We start from the raw sequence: 20,688 nt of genomic DNA, 5'->3' as shown, positions 1-20,688 counted from the left end.
TCTTCCACAGTAAATGACACCAGGAAAAGATAGTCTTCCAGACATCCCAGAAAACAGAAACAATTGTGGAAGCAAATACATCGGGAGGCTTTGTTCACAGGAACATTTGCAGTGCTGCCCAGACATCCTCCATTGAGTGCTGACATTCTCTGCACTTCAGCTCTCTCCACCCCTGTCTCTCACATTTCTGCCCTAGGCTTCACTTCACACCTGCTCTATTGCTTTCCTTTTAGCTAATTCCCAGCTGAACAAGCAGAACCACTGTAAAATGTCCCAGAAGCTATTGCAAAAGTGCACTGCCCTGCTCTGTGCACATAATACAAACATTAAGACTGTCTTAAGTATAAACCGTAGATTCCTGACCTATTCCCTACAAATCTGTCTTGCACAGACCATGTAGTTTTGGGGGAAGAGCTGTTTGTTCTCTCTGTCTACAGCATCTAAGAAACCAAGGCTCCCTCCTTGGTTACTTGGTAATAAATGCAACTTTATTACTTGCTAACAAATGAAACTGATAATAATTATGTTCTTCCCCAGAGAAAAAATATCTGTTAAATCTACTAGGAAAAAAATGAGCAACCTCTTTTTAATATCTCCCTGTGTATAGAAAGACCTTCTTAATCAGCATGAAGCTTAAATGAGGTACTCGCTTAGCAGGAACACCTACACAGAAACTGATTTTCAGCAAATTGTTTGAGATGGCCCTCTACTCTGGATAATTTTCAAAGTGATTACTCCATCACGCCTGAGGCTGAGGAGTATGGCATTACAGGTACTAACAGGTACCTGTGTCCTCTACATTTCAAGCTGTGACATTCAGATCAATTTTCCCACTGTATCACATCTCACTTATAACTGCATTTGGGCTTCAAAGCCCACCCAGTTCTGTATTCAGCTACATGTGGAAATTAACTGGTGTGGCTACAAAGCAGAAAAAAATACATGGCTATAGATAAGTTAATACCCTCCCAGTGCATACACTCTAATCTGGAATAAAATTATTTTTATTCCAGAAAAAAAATATTTATTCTGAAATGGAGACCCACATAGCAACAGAAGTATAATTAATCTTTTATATTTATATCACTGTTCATTTGCAGAAAATCAAAGTTCTTGTAGCTCTATTACAGTATTGCTACAGTGACCAGTTAACGACTGATGCATCTCAGCATTCACCCTAGCTGGTTACAAGGTACTCCTACTGCTCACAAATCATGCAGCTCCTGCTTTTTTCCTTCTTCTTTTGAACCCCCTTTAGCTGTGATATGCTCAGGAAATTACGATGTATGCACAGGTATCACACACAACTCTTCAGGCTGTTGCCACACTCACTTTTCATCATATATACAGAGTGAATTGAGCCAGTTCAGCCTGTTTATATCACCACTGCTAATTTTGCCTCGCAAGCACAACAACTAAGTCCATTAAACAAGTCCACTTAAAACCAAATTAGATTATCTTTTAATCCAGAAGGTTCTCCTCCCCATTGAGCTCTGATTAAGCTCATCTAACACCATGCCAACACTAAACGGAGAGGTTCTTTCTCCAGCCTTTTTGCCATGTGCTCCTTGTTGACTTAGATGTCACGATCTTGGTGAATCACTTCAGCTCATTCAACCAGCCAAACCCAGCAAAAGAAAGTAAGATTCAGTTTCTGCTCATCAGTGAGCAGATCACACAGGGCACGAGTGCTACTGATATGCAAAGGAAGGGAAAACCACATGCATCTGCAGGAGCAGAGAGGGCGAGCATGGGAGATAGTTTTATGCTGACTTGGACTGCAAAACTCCACTGAGAGTGCAGCTATTCAAACTGCTCCTTGTGGGTGGGAGAATCCACATGTGGGATGGAGGACGGAAGATGCAACAAGGACAGGAAAACACTTAGATAGGCCACTAACGAAGAATGCAGCGGATCACTTGAATCAGTCACTTCCACCCCCCCCATTCCTGTCCCCGTTCCCTGTGTTGTGGTGAACACTGAGTCAAACCTTCAAGCAGCAATCTGAAACAAAGGTTGTCGGGTTCTTCTGCAGGGAGTGGGAACCTTTTAAAAGAGTATCGAAAATGGTGATGACATGTAAGAAAGATAATCAATAAACCAGCTACTGTTTAACATTCTTAGTACAGACCTCCTGGTGAAGAGGCACCCTGAGGTTTATACTGTGATCAGTTCTGCATATAGCTTGTAATAAATCACACTTTCTCCTCTGGGCCTTGAAAACTGGAGGGTTGCAAAGAAAGACAAGGGAGCCATTCCCTAACTTAAGGGATACTTGGTAGATATCTGCTTACCTCATTTTATTTTTAGCTTTCCTCCTCACAAGATTTCAATGGCTCTTGCCTAAGTGCTCACTATCCATAAAGGAAAACTAAGACACTGCAACAAACAACTCTAGAGAATGAAATACTTATTAAGGATGGGATTTATCTGATCAAATGTAGATACTGTAAACTTCTGAGCTGGCCATCCTCAGCTCCCTTGACAGCCAATAGCCTGTTTTGTACCCTCTACAGACCCTCTATGCTACTTTACTTGACAGATCCCCTTTCAAGCAAATTGCTCCTATCTGGAGTCTGACTGTGGTGACTTTGCATAGACTAGAAGATCTGCCCATGAGCTTTGCTTCAAGCCTCATAATCCTACTGAACTCATTTCAGATCATCCACAGACTTCAAACTGAGCATACATCAGTGTTTGTAACATTAAGTCCAAAAGAGCACAATCCTGGAGTTAAGGCCCTGGATTAAAAAAAAAAACAGTTTTATCAGATACTTGATTTGTATCATGCTCAGGTCACCTCTTTGTTTAGTGGCTTTAGCTTCCCTGTTGAATAATCAGGATGAAGTTATTTATTCTCATTTTAAAAGCAGTTTTATCTCCATGGACAAGAAATATCACAGAAGTTAAGTGCCTCTAAGAAATCGTCCTTTCTCTTTTACTAAATGGGCAAAAAATTGTAATCAGTTAAAAGAAATTCATTTCTCAAAATCTAAACCAAATTCCTCACAGAAAGGATTTAAATGATTTTGATAAATTGTTAGTCTGGTGACCTTTTGCCCACAGCACATTTCAAAGTTGCTTCCAACACGTAATCAGCATACTGTAAGAACTGAGTAACTCATATTGAAAAGGAACAGAGTTCAAAGAGAAATCTACATTGCTGAAATCACAAAGGGAAGTCTGATGACCTTTTAGTCACTTCTGATGTAAAATGGAAGTCCGGATTTATGTTTCTCCCCTAAATTCTGCAGCTTTTAATGAACATGGGTACAAGGTTTGAGGAGTCTAGTTCAATAAAAATATTGAAATAAGTTGTCACTCACCCTGCTGGGGTCAGGCTTTTATTAGACAAAGACGGTGTCATGCCCCCAGGAGACCTGTGCCAAAGTACCCCAGGAATCTTTCTCTAATTCATATTTGAGATGACAGGCTGGGATTTCTGCACCACACTGAGCAGAACCACCTGCTTCAACCATGTTTGGATCAGACAGGATCTCTCTCTGCTCCTCTGTCTTCCAGCACTCTTAATGCAACAAGAGGAAGTGCATTTGACATCTCTAAGCTCTTTCACTCAAGGGATATCTGAACAGCGAGCTGATTAAAATGACTCTAGGACAGCATTGTCAGCACAAAGCATTCTTTAATCAGACCTCTGAAAGGAACAAAGTGCATAGAGCAAACGAGGGAAGTAGTAAAAAATTCCTGAGCCTTACTCACCTTTATTCTCCGTTTAGTGTGTTGTTGTTGTTTTTTTAAATGTTCCTCTTTGTTTGACTAATTGCAGCTTGAAGAAGCAGACTGTCCTGCTTCCAACATGCCCTCTGAACATCATTCTTATGAATTTGTTCACACAAGTCTGTCCCAGCCTGTCTATTACTACACTGAAACACCCTTTCTTCCTCGGTCGAGAGGATCATAGCAATAATTTCTAAAAGCCACACAATGGCATTTTGATTACGTAATAGAATTTTCTCCATACAGTATTACTGCAGAATAACAAGTAAGCTTTATATTTATCCTGTAGCAACTCTGCAGTAACTTCTCTTTATAAATAAGAATTGTGTTTTCTCCTTCATTACCAGTTCTCAACGTTGCCTAAGCAGCTATTGTGTGCTAGGACTGGGCCTGAGAAATTTGTCGTTCAGGGCTTTAGAATTGTTTATTTTGTTTCAGGTGTCTCTTTTCCATCAAACTGTTTGACAAATTACTCCACATCAATTTATAATTTCAGTAAGCCAGGAAACAGTACAACTGACATTTCCCAGTTAGCAGAGACATCTTCAAAGCTAGCGATGGTTTGCTAAACATATTAAGCTGGAGCAATCCAATCCTCATCCCCCCACTTCTTTTTACAATGTAAGGCTGCAAGCATTTTTAGAGGACCAAGATTGCAGCATTGAATAAAGCTAATGCTGAAGCTATAAACAAAGCCCTTGAGCCCAAAGAAAGAAAAGATAAAGCTCTGATAGTCCTAAAAATATATATAAATAAATAAAAAACAATGAGAGAACAGCACTTAACCTTTAGTTTTGACTACACCTGGGAAATTCCATCACCTCTGGGCCATCACTGCTGTGCCGATTAGACCTGCTCTCAGCAGGGTTACTCAAGATTGTGGATCAAAACACTATTGCCAGCTGATAGCTCATCATCTGTAGATGAACGAGTGGTACACTTTTAGATTTTCCAGTGCAAGCTAGGCCCTTAAGGCTGCTTTATACCTTATCAGGAAGGAAGTGGGGAGAAAAGAAAAAAAAAAAAAAAAGCACTTTGCTTTGACATCTAGCTTCACTGATACAGCACTCTACTCCCCAGCAGGAGGTCCAACCTTGTAAAACAGATTATGCTGAAAAATGTTCAACTGTCACTTGAAAATACAGAAAATTAGACATTGATGCTGTGTTAGAGAAATGATGTATTTCTTTAGCATTGTATGTACATCAGATGTTATTATCAGTCAGTTGGCTGAAAAATGAAAAGATGTTTTTGAAATACTTAAATGGCTTCATTTTGAGATGTTTGCTATGGACCCAAAAAATATGTGTATATATGCTCACACGTTTATATATATATGTATACTCACACTTAGCAACCAATATTTGAGAAAGTCATTCTCAATATTTTGCATTTATGAAAGCAGATCTAGATACTAACACACTGGATATAAGTAATTATTCTTACTAATTTTGATAATGTTTGCAATAACAATTATTTTTTAAATTTACACAGATTTTGATAAATTTTAACTTTGGAAAAGAACTTCTTTAAAGGAAAAAAAAGAAGTATTTTTAACAAATTAGGACCAGACACAGGAAATATTTAATCAACCTCTGCATTAATGAAACACACTTTTAAAAACAATATATCTCGAAGTGACTACTCTGAAACTGGTAGATTTCCTGTTAGACTTGATTTTGCTCAGCTCTCATCTGCCTTTAGAGTGATGATTTCCCATTTCTTTGTGAATCTTTTTTTGTGACACCACAGTCATTTTGGAGACTTATTTTTGCTACCAGTTGGATTGTAAATCTTAAGTTATGAGTTCTTTGGGGCAGTTACCATGGTTTTCTTCTGCTCTAAGAGCCACAGGGAATCCCAGTCTGTAACCTTGACTTCCCAGACACTGAAGTCACACACAGTCATTTGGAATTAAAGCATCCTTTCTTTAGCTGTTCAGCCAGGCTCACCAGCTAAGAGAACTTTACCAGGTTCAAAACAAGAGCGTGGCAGCTCCCCAGGACCCTGTAGCCTCTGGCACCTTGTGCTGTGTGGTGATGCACATCTTTCACGACCACTCTCGAGAACAGAGCAGCCAGTCCCTCAAGAATAAGCAGGGAATATGAGTAAGGACTTGTGGTAGAAGACCAAATCCCACAAAGAAAACACACCAGAGACAAGTGGGGAAAGTATCTGGCCTCAAGACCTTTATCCATAGCACTGGGGACAGAGGAGAGAGAGGAGGAAACAGCCCAAGGAATTCCAGTGGGCAGCCATCAAGGGAATTAAGATTTACAAGAAAGTGGGCTTGAGAACAAGGAGAAATGCATTTGTACCATCCAGTCACATGCCTTTTCCCAGACAACAACCAGAGACATGTTTCCTGCTGTTTTAACAGAAATAGTATGTAGTTCTTGAGAAAAGTCAGACAAGGACAGGTTAATTCTTCATCAACAAGGAGCTCTTTCCTGATATTTATCCTTAAACATCTTTGAGTGCCTCTCCTTATTTCTACTCCTTTCTTCTGGTAAAATCTGCAACTGAAGAGAAGCTGCCACTATATAAATTTACACCAATTTCATTTCCTTTCCTGCAAAGCTAGTTTTCAACTTAAATAGTTCCGTGAAAATGTATAATGTTGAGTAACACTGAAACATCTGCTTTGTCTTCCACCCTCAATGTTTTTTTCCTTTGCTTGCAGCTCTTTGAAAATGAAGTGTATTTTTGAACCACTGTGAATGCGTGTTTCCAGGCGTCTCTCAGAAGACGTGGCAGCAGGAAGAAGGTTATGGCAGCCACAGCCACGCTGAGACAAGGACCTCACTTGGGTCTGGGCCCTACTGTGCTAGATGCTCTACAAACTACTGTCTGTAGGAGCAAGTACTCCCTTTGAGCCTTCGGGGCCACTTAGCACAAATCAAGCAATGGAATGTCACAGCAAATGCTTATTTTAGGCTACCAGTGCAGATTCATGAAAGGATCATATAACGTGGTAGTCCACCATAAGGCGTACCTGTGTGTTCAGATTTTTTTTTTTTTTTTTGCTGAGAAACAAATCTACCAATCGTTAACTTTGAGGATTTTGTTGTTGTTGTTGTTGCTGTTTTTCTAAGTGCACACAGGTTGCCTTGAGAAAAACTGCAACTTATTTTGCCCAGACCGCACCGCATTCCACAGACCTCTGACATATCTTTGCTGTGAAATTGGAGTTGTGCTGAACAAGAATTTGGATCCTAGCATGGAAGCCAAATCTACACATCAGAGTGGTGAGACCTACCAGCAGTGAACAGGCTTCCACTGTGATCCTATAAACCTAACCTGTGGGCAAACTCTACTCCACTTTGAAAAGGCTATTGGAGCAGTACTGAATGTGGGAATTTGAAAACAAACCACCAGACTTGTGCCCTTATTTGCATATTAATCCTTAGAATGCTTTTTGATGTCATATCTATTTCACAGCCTGCAGATATTTAGTGTCAGTACTCTGACTTCAGAGTGAACGTTCAAGGCCTTTGCTCATGTGTGTTGAACTATTTCTAACACACACACACACACACAAAATAAAAGTAAAAATAAAATAAATAAAAAAAGTTCTTTCCCCACATTTAACTTCCTTGGCATTCTTTGGTGACACGCTTTGAAGTACAGTGCCAACAAATGGCACTAGTTGCAGATCTCTGGTAAATCACAGCAAATACTGTGATGGTGAAATAAAACAAATGAAACGCATTTTTCTCTCTGCAGCACACGAGTAACATCCAAAGCAAGCCTGAAAACACAAATAAAATCATATTTGTTATTAATCCTGTGATTACAAACAAAACAATAAATAAACAATGAAACAAATAAACAGATCTTTTGCTGCATAACATATTGGAAGAGACCCAAACTCCCTTCTTTTTCTTCCCTGGAGAATCTTCTTTCTCTCAGACTGAGTACACAAACAATAACTAGGAGAGCAATGTCAGGGTGATGTGTTTCCTTCCTGCTCTTTCTTTGGCTCTTATTTGCTCTAGGAAACCTGGATTGACTATCTTGAGTGCCCTGGCCTCCCATTCACAGTAGCAGCTCTGTAATCTTTAGTGAGGATGCAATGCCTTAATAACCTCAGAGGGCACTGTGCTTCTGCTTTCCAAGTCCCAAGGGTCTCATTAGAGGATCTGCTAAATCAGGCTTGTATAGTCTGTCATTAACTGCAGAACTTAATTAGTGTAAGTTTGTGCTGATTTGCATTGAGGTAAGACTGAAGCTTGCTGAGTTGTTGCTGTTATCATGCTGTGCTTCTCTTTTGCTCTGTCTTCTAAGGTTTTTATTTGTTTGCTCTTTTACAGTACATAAAGGTCAGGGAAACAAACATTCTGGTGCAAAGCCACACCTGAAAATGCAGTCTTATTGGGCGCATAGAAAAACACCTACTAGTAACAAAACGAATTTAGTAGCAATGCTAGAGTGTATCTACCCCACATATCTGAACAGCTAGTGTTAATGTGGTACAATCAAATGAAATTGTGATCAAGGCAAAATGATAAAGCTCTTGTATTGAGACTGTTTGAAATGCACCCATGAGACATGCATTTACAAACTGCTTTTTTAAAACACGCAAGCTCCCCATACCCATAATGTCACTGAGAAAATGCCCACTGACTTCAATGAGAGCACCGCTAGAGCACTTTGGAAATTACATCTGTAATGCTGAGCTGCTGATTAAGCTCTTTGGTGTCTTAACTACATCACACTGGATGGGACTTGATGAAAAAAAAAAAAAAAGTATCCCAGATTGTTCTCGCACCATTAAGAGAGTCTGTGATGTTGTCTGCAGTACTAGTATGCTTTGTGTTCTAACCATTGGCAGAACGAAGTTATTGCCTTCAGAGTTCCTGCAATGCCACTGGAGAGCAGGGACTCTGCTGCTGTAGCAGAATGTCTCATCTCCCATCTCACAGTGTCTCTGCCATTACCAGTTCCTACTTCAGTACTTCACACAGCACCACAGATCTGAGAAGCCCTGTGAAAAGCTTTTTCTATTCTCATTCTAAACACAGCCAAACATAATCACTCTTTGCCAAAAGGAAAAGGCTGCAGCTGGTAAGGAAATTAAATTTACTCAAGATCTTCCAGTAATGCATTACAGCATAAATGACGGAGGGATAACAATCAAGACATGCATAAAAATGTCTCAGTGCTTTCAAAGTTTAGGGCTTTATCTAAAAGAGCAAAAATCCATCCAGTAACCATGTCTATTTTTCCCCCTTGTGGATGAGTTAATACGATCAACAATATATTAACAGCACAAATAAAAAGTTTACTCTCTAGTATTCATTTGTCACTCAGCTTTTTGAAACCCAATTGAATGCTAGATCTTTTGCTTTTTTTTTCATCAAAGATTTTAAATCCATAGACCAAAAATTTGAAGACAGCTTTTTTTTTTTTTTTTTCTTTTTTTCCTCCACATCAACTAATCCCTAACTGGGCCTTATGTCCCAAAAGTGGAGAGATCCTTTGCCAAGAGTCTTTAAAATGTCACCTTGAACACTGGAAAAAACAAAGCCTCCTACAAAAATCACTTCTGGAATGCCTGCTCTCAACCTCACTATTGTAAAACAAACAAACAAACAAAAATGCATATCAGAACATAAAAGGAACTCTCTCATTTTTTTTTACCTTTTAATATATTTTTCATCAGAAATTCACAACTGAACCTACATTAAAAAAAAAAAAATCCAAAATCCTGAAAATCCAAATTACTTCACTGTCTTTGCAGTCAAGTAGCTAAATTCATACAAAAAAAAAAATGTTTCTTATTAACTGAATATTAGGCTTACTGTATTCTAGTAGAATACAGACAGAAATTCTAAGATCTGAACAATTTGTAGAGAATTTTTCACCCTCTCTAAAATTGCTTTCAAGCACCTGGAATGCATTGCTAAGCACTATACAGAAATGATCCTGTCTAACGTATTAGAATCCAATTTACATCAGAGAAAAATGCTTTTGTGAAGTATTTATATACACAAAGAAGCATAACATTAACTGCACTGTGGAGATGTTATCACTTACAGCCACTGAGTGCCTCAACTACAAATTAGAGGATAATTAATTTAAAATGGTCCTGTACTAAAACACAAAATAAAGTAGTTTAAGGGGAAAGCTTTAATAGTTCCCATGATAGAATTTTCTTTACAGGAAGGACATGACTGTGGCATTAATTTGCTTAACAATGAAATATGGGACCAATTTGTAGGGTAGGGTTGACCTTACACAATACAGGGTCTTGAATAAGATTTAGAGACACAGATCTACGTGATTCCCAAATTTGCCTGTGCTCCACTTTCACATATGTGAAGACATTAGCTCCTATTTCACCAGACTGCAAGCAATTGGCAATTATTCGATACAAGCTTTGGGATAAGAGTTATCTACTCTTATCAATGAGAGTTATCAACAAGCACTTGTGGCAGAGCCACAATCCCTGAAGGTGTGAAAAGGGGAGGGTTGGCCAGTGCAGCTCCTCACATGAACTGCATCAGGGTTGGGTAAGACCCACTCTGGTGCCCTGCAGATGCTCACCCATGCATGTTAGGTCTTCCCGTGGGTTCCAGAAGCAGGATGCCCAGGCAATTGAGCATTTACAGATCCAAAGCCTTGGCTTTGGCGTAGGCCTTAGATGAGGAAAATTGTCTGGGCAGGGCCCAACTGAATTTCATATTTAATAGTTTCTTACAGAATAGATTATTTTTTTTCAATGCATTACTCCTTTCTAAAATGTTCTTTATACATTTGTGAAGAAATTCATTGCAAGTTTGCAATTACAATCAAGTGATGACTTTTTAAATGAAAGAGATTTTATTCCTTTCAAGCTCTTGGGAGAATACATTTGGTTCTGTGATTTTTCTTCCCCCTGCTTACTGAGATACTAAAATAAGTTTATTTTAGGTTATTAACTTTTAGGTTTTTAAGATTTCTTGGCATATTCAAATGTATCTGTAATATCAGTCTATACACTTGGAAAAAAAAAAAGAATGCATATACTCAGCAGTGAATAATAGATATGCAATAAACAAAACTGTTCCTTCTCGAAATATTCTTCACGTTTCCTAAAGCACCACTGACAGATCATTCATATCTCAGGTAACCGAACTTTACACAAATATTGCTCACACAGCTTTGCAGTATTTTGTGAGAAAGCTAGTGATACAAAACAGGTGTTTTCTGTGCTGTTCCAATGATACTGAAGATGACTGTAGAAAAAAAAAAAAAAAGGTCATTCATGAAAGAAATTTTCAAGTGCCTAGGTAAATTAAATTCTTACAGTTATTAATTTAGCTATATTTCATCTTTACAGATGATCTTTTTAATTTAAAAATGTTCTTTTTTTAATTTTTTGTTTACTGTGCTTTTATTTTTAAAAAGCTTTTGTGGCCCATCTCCAATCCCATTCATCATATGCAATGGAGGGTTAACTTACAATGGTAGAAATGTGTAAATTTCATAGCAATTGTAAGGTGCCGCATGATTTCCCATAGGTTTCCCTACTGATCCCTTTCCTATCATTACTTCCTCAGGAAATATTAATCTTTAACTGCAGTAAAGTACATCAACAGCTCGGTGTTACTTCACAATAGTGTTGCTATTAATGTTTTTCACCTCTTAATGATGAAGAGAGACCTCCTGTAGCAAGAGCCGCACATATAAAAATCTAGCAAAATTAAAGTTGCTGCAAAGCATGACACACTGTTTTCCCCAGGAAACTAAAAAAAAAAAAAAAAAGTTTAAAAATAGCCTTAATAAGTGACAAACAACTTTAATTAAAAGAAGGGGTTACAGGCCAGTGCTCCCGCTGCCTGTTAGAAAGCTGTAATCAGTAAGCTACTTTCTGCAAACAGGTCCTCATATAGTCTGGCCTCAAGTGAACAGAATGATTGTATCATCCCGACTGATATTAATTCTGAAGAAAAATCAGGACTTCTGAATTATTAAGGAAGACTGTCATTGAAGTTTTCTCTGAACATCCATATCCTGGGGCCATATAAATGTCACAAAAAGCCACAGCACTTTGGCTCTGATTCAGAACAATTCTTAACCAGTCAATCAAACTATCTCTGTATTTAAAGCTAAGAATTTTCATGGTGTTCCCTCCTGAATCAGGTCTCAGATCCCAACTTCATTTTATGAATCTGTGATTATCATGTTTCTAAACAGAATTTAGGGTCATAAGTTCCCAGGAAAATTCTTACAGACCTCAGCAGAACCTGTTTTGCCTAAAAAGGGGTTAGAGTACTAGAAATTAATCCAGGATGTGAATATATACTCCATTACTGTTCCACACCAATTGCCCAGGTGTGCCTTTGGTGCCCTTTGCAGGATAACTTTCCACACTTCCCAAGTGCATTGCCTAACAGCAGTTTCCTTGATATGGCCTAAGGATCTATTTATATTGAGATTCTCAGGGAAGATATATATAAATTTACTTTGCAGATGGATGAGTTATGCCACATTAAATTCCTGGGAGGATAGTCCCACATGGAATTAAAATAACTCTAATTTAATTTAGCTTAATCCACTTCACAAGTAAAATAAATAAAAGGAAATGAAGGATACTTTAATTCTGAATGAGAGTTCAGTGTGGTGTAAATAGCCAACTGACACTTATTTAATTAATTCAAATAGGTCTTGTTGAGCACCCCCAGACAGATGAGCTCTGACAATGTCCAAACAGAAATAAGTGGGGGGCTGTGGGTATAAATTCTGCCCCACTCTGTAACACACGAGTAAGGGGGAAGGCAGCAAGTATTAATAATGTATTTTCAGTCTGGCTCCTGAATGGCTAATCCTGGCCACATTTTAAGAAGACACCATTCTTCCGGTACCTCTGGAGCAAGCCTCCGTGCAGTACTTTGCACACAGGTTTCTGTTACAATCACTACATAGTTCCAAATGAATCCCTGCGTGCTGAGTGGCACGAAGAGGTCCAAAAAGATGCCTTCACATCGACATCCAAACAGTAGGGTACCGACACACATGCCTTTCTGATGGCTGAACATTCAGGCTGGGCTCCTCCAGGCCACTCGGAGGATTATTCTATTTCCCAAGAACCAGGCATTCAAATCCCATGAAAGCTTTGGAAAACATCTGAATAAGCAGCAATTTTTATCCTTTTAGAGGAACGCTCAGATTATTGTTCAAAGCTCCCTTAAGTAACCAGTTGCTTCTGCTTCCAGGTGACCATACAGTAGGAGAAGAGCAATCCAACTACAGACTTTGTTTGATTTCTTGTTTCTGCTATTTATGCTGTCTGAGGAGTTCTGGCAATATTTGTCCTGGACCTTCCTGGTGTGACCTGCTGTGAATTAAATCTACTTGGAATTAGGTGTCTTTGCTCTAATTTCTAAAGGTTTTGTGTGTGCATGCATGGGGAATACAAACATCACTTATCAATAAAAACAATGAGCAAACTTGTTTTTGTGTAACAGCAGTGTGCTGATATTTTTGTGTAACTGCTGAGCTGGACTTAATATGGTAAAAGGGAGCAATAAAGCAGGGCACAGAATCAGTGGTTTTCTATAGTGTCTGTCATCTAAGGACCTCCAAATGTTTTAAAATCAGCTCTCAAGCAAGCCTTACAGCACCCCAACATGACAGACAGATGTTAAGTTGCCCACTTAACAAACGGGTGAACACAGATACAATGAGGTGAATTAGAGCTTTCTGAAACAGATCTTTATATATATATATATATATATATATATATTTTTTTTTTTTTCACCAGAGTAGCTATATCAGTGCAAATCCCTGGCACAAATATGTTACAAAGGAGAAGTGCGCCTTATTCTTCAAACCATCATCATGCTGTATCAGCAACAAACTGCGTTCTGAACTAAGACATCACGTCTACTCTTGGTGTTGCCCTAAAACAGCTGAAACAGATACCCCTTCATGCTTGGCTGACAGGCAAGCAGACAGCTGTGATGCAGGTGAAAAGTAAAGGAGAAAGAACATTGTTGAATCTGCTCAGAGATAGATAGAAAACGCAGATAAAGACACGCTAAGAAGAAAAAAAGAAACAGAAAACTCCAAGTTATGTTCTACTCCCTGTACTGTCTCAGAAAATGGAATCCAAATATTAAGTTTGTTCACATTTGCAAGTCTGTAACAGTAACACCTAACACCTGCAGCTGCTATTTTGGCAGCAGCATTAGTACCAAACAACAACAACAACAACAAAAAAGACACAACCAACACCCAAAGCCTCAAATGAAGTAATTCTTTGGTATAAGCTGCCCAATGACTGCTTGAAGCTTAATTGCTTTAACTTTTAGCAATGAATAATAGCCACCTATATAGCAATCTGATTAGAGAGCACAGATTCCATTTGTTATAATTAAAAATCTTGTTCAATGTCTCTTGCTTCATTGGTCATTTGGTTAGAAAACGCAGAGTCATTTATGAGAGTGATAATCAGGGTCATTTATAGGATCACTCCATCCTACTTGCAGCTCCACAAGTCTCTGCTGTGCAGCGGTGGAGCAGCTGAGGTGGAAAGGAAACAGTTCCTTTGCATCAAAAACATCCCTCTCTCTGTCTGGATCAGTTTGCTAATAGCCCTGAATTTTTGCCACTACAACACAAAAGACTGCAGTTAGCACAGCTAGCATGACATGGCCCTTATGCACTGCAGCTTTGAGATGAAATATTGCTTTTGCTTTAAAAAAGCCTTAGCACATCATTTGGAATTAAACTTGGCACCCAAACTCCGTGACAGCTTTTGTCTACAGAAATATGCAACTATCTCACTAGCTGCTAAATCCAGTGCCTTGGATTCATTATTTATCAATTATGTTTTACAACGATATATAATGAAACACTCCTTGCAACATTGCTGAGTGAAAAAAAACAGTAGGAAGTAGGAACGCTTCAATGTAACATCTGAATTCTCTACTGGGGAAGCTAAAAGACTGTCTGCCTCTCCTGTTCATCACAGCAGAGTAACATTATGACCTAGATATATGCCATAACACTGCAAAGGTAGAGGGAGACAAACCACAAGGAGCAGATGATTTTCATCCCATAGTACACTTGCAATCACAGGAAAGACCTAAAGGAAGGAGAAGCTGGAAGCTACATCTTCCACGCAGGAAGAAAATCAACCAGGTTAGGACCACAGCTAACTTTGCTATTGATGCTTTCGCACAGTTATTTTAGACAACAATACAGAAGCATGCAGTCCATACAAGGAGTAACAACACTGAGCAACTATTTAAATGAATAGTCTTCTGCAAATTAGCTCCAAACAACTCATTGAATGCTGTGCTTTAGCTTGCTTTTTCTTTTGTTACGCTCTAAAAAAGCTCATAGGACATACAGTGTAAACTTTGAGGTGTCTATTTTGGGGAAAAAAAACAGCAAACCTCTGGGCCAGCTTCTGAGCATAGCTCTTTTCAGAGTCAGTTGGGACCATTCTTGTAGATAGCTGCCAGCTACCGTGGGATACTGGGACCTCACACTACAAAGTCACCCTATTGAGAACACACCCCACGCTCCGCTAGCCATGTAAACCTGCTATGTAATAAGGATTACCTTAAGTGATAATATTTCCCTGGGAGCTGTTTGTCTAAAGTCAACACACAAATCTCAGCAAATTTGGCAAAGCTAACAAGAGCAGAATACCCTGTACTTAGAACAAAGGAACAGAGGTGGGACTGTGATCAAGGGCAAGTTTAAATGCAGTCGAATATGACAGCAGCTCTGATATTTTCACACAAGCAGGTTTGGGATGATATTAGACTAGTCATGGGAATGTGGCACTCAGAGCAGCTGCCTGACCCAGATTCACTGTCAGTGGCTGCCTACAGGAAAATAGGATGAATAGTGTCTATATGTGCTGCAGTTTCTCCCTGGGCATCATTTTCTTCTTTGTGTTCCTCTTGAATGACACAACTGCATGAGGTGCATGGAGAATCAAGATCTAAATGGGTGGCACCAAAACTGGAGTGAATTTCAATGTCCAGTGTGGGATTTGGATGCCGCATTCAGCTAGGCATGTTTTAAAATTTTGTCCATATGGAAGTTCTACAACTGTCTGCTTGAAACCATCCCATAGTGTATGCCAAGGACTTTAAGGAAGCCCTCAGTACTTGTAACTGCACTCTAAATAATGAATGACTTTGAAAGCACATTTTTACGTGGATATTCACAGCTGCAAAGGAACTATTGCTTCATAACTGGGAAAGCTGTAAATACTCCTCTGGAATTATCTCATATCCAACAGGGCATCGAGACAAAACAATTTATGCATACCCATTGCATACTCAGACAGCAGTTGTCTTTCTTTCTGAAGACAGAGAAAAAAAATACTCCTCAACATAAAATGTTTCTATCCTGTAGACAGTTCCAATTCCACCCTTCATTTATGCAAACAGAAGTCAATTCATGCTTGAAATACCACACTGGATATTAAAGGAGTTGTGTATGGAGAGTGTGGTTTTGCATAACATGATGGCTACAACAGCAAAGGATGAATGAAGCACTAATAGCTTGTGTCTGAATATACTTACTTTTTTCAGTCCAATTTACAGCATAGTTCTAATGGCACTGGTAGGTTTTAGATTGTTGAGAAAGTTGTGTGTTAAAAAGTAAAACTAAGATGAGGAAAGGAAATTAAATCTCAATTTAGCATAAAAAAATATTTCAGTATTTGTTTTTCTTCCCAAGCAGGATGAAAACAAGGACCGTTGAAACTTCCCAGTAAACAAAATTTCAGTTCCCATCAATCAAATTGCCTCATCTTATTAAAACTGAAATTAATTTTCTACATATTTATATTGCATAAAAGCAAACAACAATCAAAGATTATATGCTAAAGTTGTTTTTTTGTTTGTTTGTTTTCTTTTTCCATATGTCTGACTTTGGCAGGGTGGTTTAATTCCTCTTTTTCTAGACAAAGTATTATCAAAATCATGCAATTCTTGTATGAGATTAATGGCACAAATTCAGAAAGCTTAAAAATAGAGAAATACCTGATCTCAAACTTTTTACTAGATTCCACTGTCAGTCAGAATTTTCTCATCAATTTATTCTCATCATATTTTTTATTATTTATTCATCTATTTATTAATACATAGAATACTACTGAAAAAAAATTACAGTGCACTTATAGTAACAAATACTGCTTAGATTCATAATAAAACCTTGATTCAGACAAAAACACAGACAAGAATGGAAGAAACTATCTTGTTTTCTTTGTAATTTAGAATAAACCTGCTCTACAAGTGTAGCTCAACTGCAGAGATTTACATGTCCCTATAATCTCCTACTGCATAACACACCTTCAGTAGATCCATGACATTTAATACAATCTTAAGTATAGACAATACTCCAACTTAGAAGAGTAAAACCTCAGTTTATGTACTGTAACAATATACATGAATATTATGGGAACTTAAAATACTAGTCAAAACATACAAAGGCAAAGGAGGAAATTATTGTCTCTATTTCACACCTGCGGAATGGAGGAAAAGACCAATGGGAAGCTCCACGCAGGCTGCAGCAACCTCAGCAGGAGGTGAACAGCTGCCCCCTGATGACAAAGCCACACTGAGAGATTTACCCAAGGTCACACAAGAAATCAAGGTTGTATTCCCCACAAATTCAAATTTGCTGCATGCCAAGCCAGGTGTCTTCACTGCTGGACAGTGTTTCTTCTCAGAAAGCACGACACGTCAAAGCCTCCGTGAAGCTGAGGACACCACAACAGCCACTGCTCAGCATGGTTTCCTGGGAGCATTACCCTCATTGGTACTTAAATACAGTTTTTTCTTTTAATTTTCATTTGTATATGACTAGATCAGATGGAGTGCCTGCTGGTTAAATATCACACTCTCTCAATCACAGGCAAAGGCCCTACACTTTCCATTTCAACACATCACAGTTGTCTTACACGCACTGTAGCCTCCAGTAGCTGGAAATCTTTAAAGCTGTTTGATTTCAAGCAGCCCTGGCAGCCAAACGAAGTGACAACAGTGAAACGTTACCACACTCTGCGATCAAAATGGACATCAAGGGCAACATATACTGAAAGAAGAAAACCTTGTAGACTATGGGGCTCAAGTGACGCATTCATATAAAAGATTTACTATTCAGATTAACATGCTGAATTTTGATCAGACACTTTGCATTTCATTACCATAGGTTAGTCCTTCCTCTCGTTTATAGTCAAATCTCTAGACTTGCTTTTCTCCCCATGGCAGGACACATTTGCATTAACAACTTCTTAAGTTGCTCCACATCATAGCAATGTGGCGTAGGCTTTTCAGTTAGATTGTGCGACACATCCTTCCACTCCAGCACAGCACACACAGACCTGCATCAGTATTCTTTTGCTTCTCACCCCAGTCTGTCCTCATTATAGCTGAGAATTGTTAGTGCCTTTCTTCTCATCATAAAGTTGTTTCTCTACTGAATCATCAATATCATTTTTGCCTCTCCTCATACCTTCAGCATACATTCCTACTGCTTGCAAACAAAATTTATAACAAACAATACCACCACCTTAGGACTTTCACTAACATCAATTTGCTCTGCCTCATGCTGTCCTTTCCTCTCATGGACACACACACTCCATCATTTCACTGACGCCATAGGATCCTGAATGGACATTCTTGCTGACAGTGCTTTGTCTTACCTCGTATCACAAAGCAGCTCCCTGCATTTCCTCGTCACCCTTGCTGACTTTACTCTCATGACTTACAGAATTTACAGCCAGACTCTCCAAAACTAATGCCCTATCTACCCATGGAACTGATAGTTTACTGGTGTCCCTTCAGAAGGACTCCTTCTAAGAATGGAAAAGTAGTAAAGCTGACATGGGAGTCAATTAATTAAGAACTAAAGGATAGGAGTATAATTAAGGTTAGATTATATGGGTTTCTGGAAAATAGGTCTTGTCAAATAAACCTGATTTCATTTCTTGATGAGATTAGATTTGATTGATAAAGGTAATGCTGTGGGTGTAATAGACTTAGACATCCGCAAATGTATGAATCTTTGTTATTTTAAGACACTCCATGACTGGACTCTGACAGTCTCCAATGCCCCTGCTACCATCTTTTTCAGCCACGTCTTTCACAGGCTTAGTTGCCATCACATAGCTGGGGAGGTCAGGACACTTGATCTTCCCCCATCCTCAAATCAAGCACAGCCTACCCCAAAATACAGATCCTTGCTTGTAACATGCAGAGAATGAAAGATATCAACTCCTATGAAGATGTTTTCCTATGAAGAAAGGCTGAAAGAGATGGGGATGTTCAGCCTGAAGAAGAGAAGGCTCTGGGGAGACCTCATTGCAGCCTTTCAGTGCTTAAAGGGGACTTACAAAAAAGATGGAGAGCAACTTTTTGCTCAAGCAGACAATGACAGGACAAGTGGAAATGGTTTTAAACTAAAAAGAGGGGAAATTTAGACGAGAAGTTAGGAGGAAATTCTTCACTCAGAGGGTGATGAAGCAGTGGCACAGGTTGCCCAGATAAGCTGTGAATGTCCCATCCCCGGAGGTGCTCAAGGCCAGGTGGAACGAGGCCCTGGGCAGCCTGACCTAGTGGATGGCATCTCTGCCCATGGCACGGAGGTTGGAACTGGGTGATCTTTAAGGTCCCTTCCAACACGAGCCACTCTATGGTTCTATGAACTCCTAATTATACAGGAAATTAGTGTCACAAGCCCCAAGGCAAGACGTTATGGAAGAAAATTGTAAAGCCAGCATGCTCAGATTTTGTTAATAAATACCTCATCCCACTCGTTCTCTCACAGAGCTCATTCATCACACTGCCCTGTGCACCAAGACCTGTGTGTTGAAGCGGCCTGGCCAAGACAATTTGTATTTCATTAATACCAATCTTAATATTTCTGTTATGAATCTCTGTATGTTTAGTTACATGAGATGAAAGTGTCTTCCTATGAGAATCTCCAAAAGGAGAAAACAGAAGATAGAAACTAGCACAGTGGATGTACCAGTCTGACACATTTACAAGGCACAAGAGAAATAATTGCATTCACTTTTCAGACAATAAAAGCGTTTATTGGGCTCAGTTTCTGTGATCCGATGGACTCTACTTGCCTCAAGCAAAAAATTCTCCTGCATACGCCGATGACAAAACTGCTACGCTGTGACTGCTTCAGATAGCTGGGAACTAGGCTCAGTATCCTCCAATCCAACATTTCCTATGTGTTGCAAGTTCTTGATGTGCCTGTGCATGAATTCACCAACTGCAGCATTCTTTGACATATGGACTCTGCCCATAAGTGGAGACTGCATGTGTCCTGACTACAAATTTAGCTCGCTCTTTATTTCACTCCAGGAACAGCGACTTGAGCGTCTGTGTTTCATATATGGCAATTTACCTTCAAGCTGCTTTCCAAGCAATGCTGCTAGCTCCCTGCAACAGGCACAGTGTACAAAGAGTCCATTCCAGAGCCTGCCCCATAGAAACGACGAGCTCTTAGGCCCCATCTCTTCCCCCAGCCCTATCTCAGCTGGCCTTGCACTTTCAACTCCTGCATGCAACACACACACACACATCTATGTCAAACAACTAAAACATCATTCAGAAAGAGTGAATTCTGCCCACTGGTATTTTTGAGCTGAAAAAAAAAATATATATATAAATATATATATAAAATAAATAAACCACACACAAACTATTTTAATTCCAGTAACAAGGCCACTTGGGCACCAGGGGGTTCCTGCTACGCGATGTGCAACGTGGGCTCCATCAGTCACCTCCAGAGAGCACCTGAGCGGTGTGGTCACGAGCTGGTTCACAGCAATTCCTCATGCAGCTTTGGCTCTCTTCCTCTTACAGCACACCAAGATTAGCAAGCAGGCAGTGGACGTTAGCAAGCATCAATAACTATCAATTCAGGATAGATTCAAACTGTGACTGAAGATTGAAATCTTCCCCATATCCAAATGCAAAT

At 39.2% G+C, this 20,688-nt stretch overlaps 1 long non-coding RNA gene across 1 annotated transcript in view; it reads left to right on the top strand.

The window, feature by feature from the left end:
- LOC308188975 overlaps nucleotides 1-16,941 on the top strand; it is a 34,444-nt gene extending 17,503 nt beyond the window's left edge. Inside the window, exon 2 of the long non-coding RNA XR_013945916.1 lies at nucleotides 5,701-16,941. This is a non-coding gene — a long non-coding RNA (uncharacterized lncRNA). The remainder of the gene's footprint in view (nucleotides 1-5,700) is intronic.
- Nucleotides 16,942-20,688: the final 3,747 nt, after the last annotated feature.

Source organism: Anser brachyrhynchus, assembly GCF_964034855.1.
Source record: "Anser brachyrhynchus genome assembly, chromosome: 2".
Taxonomy (NCBI): domain Eukaryota; kingdom Metazoa; phylum Chordata; class Aves; order Anseriformes; family Anatidae; genus Anser; species Anser brachyrhynchus.
This window is presented reverse-complemented; position numbering and strand designations above follow the sequence as displayed.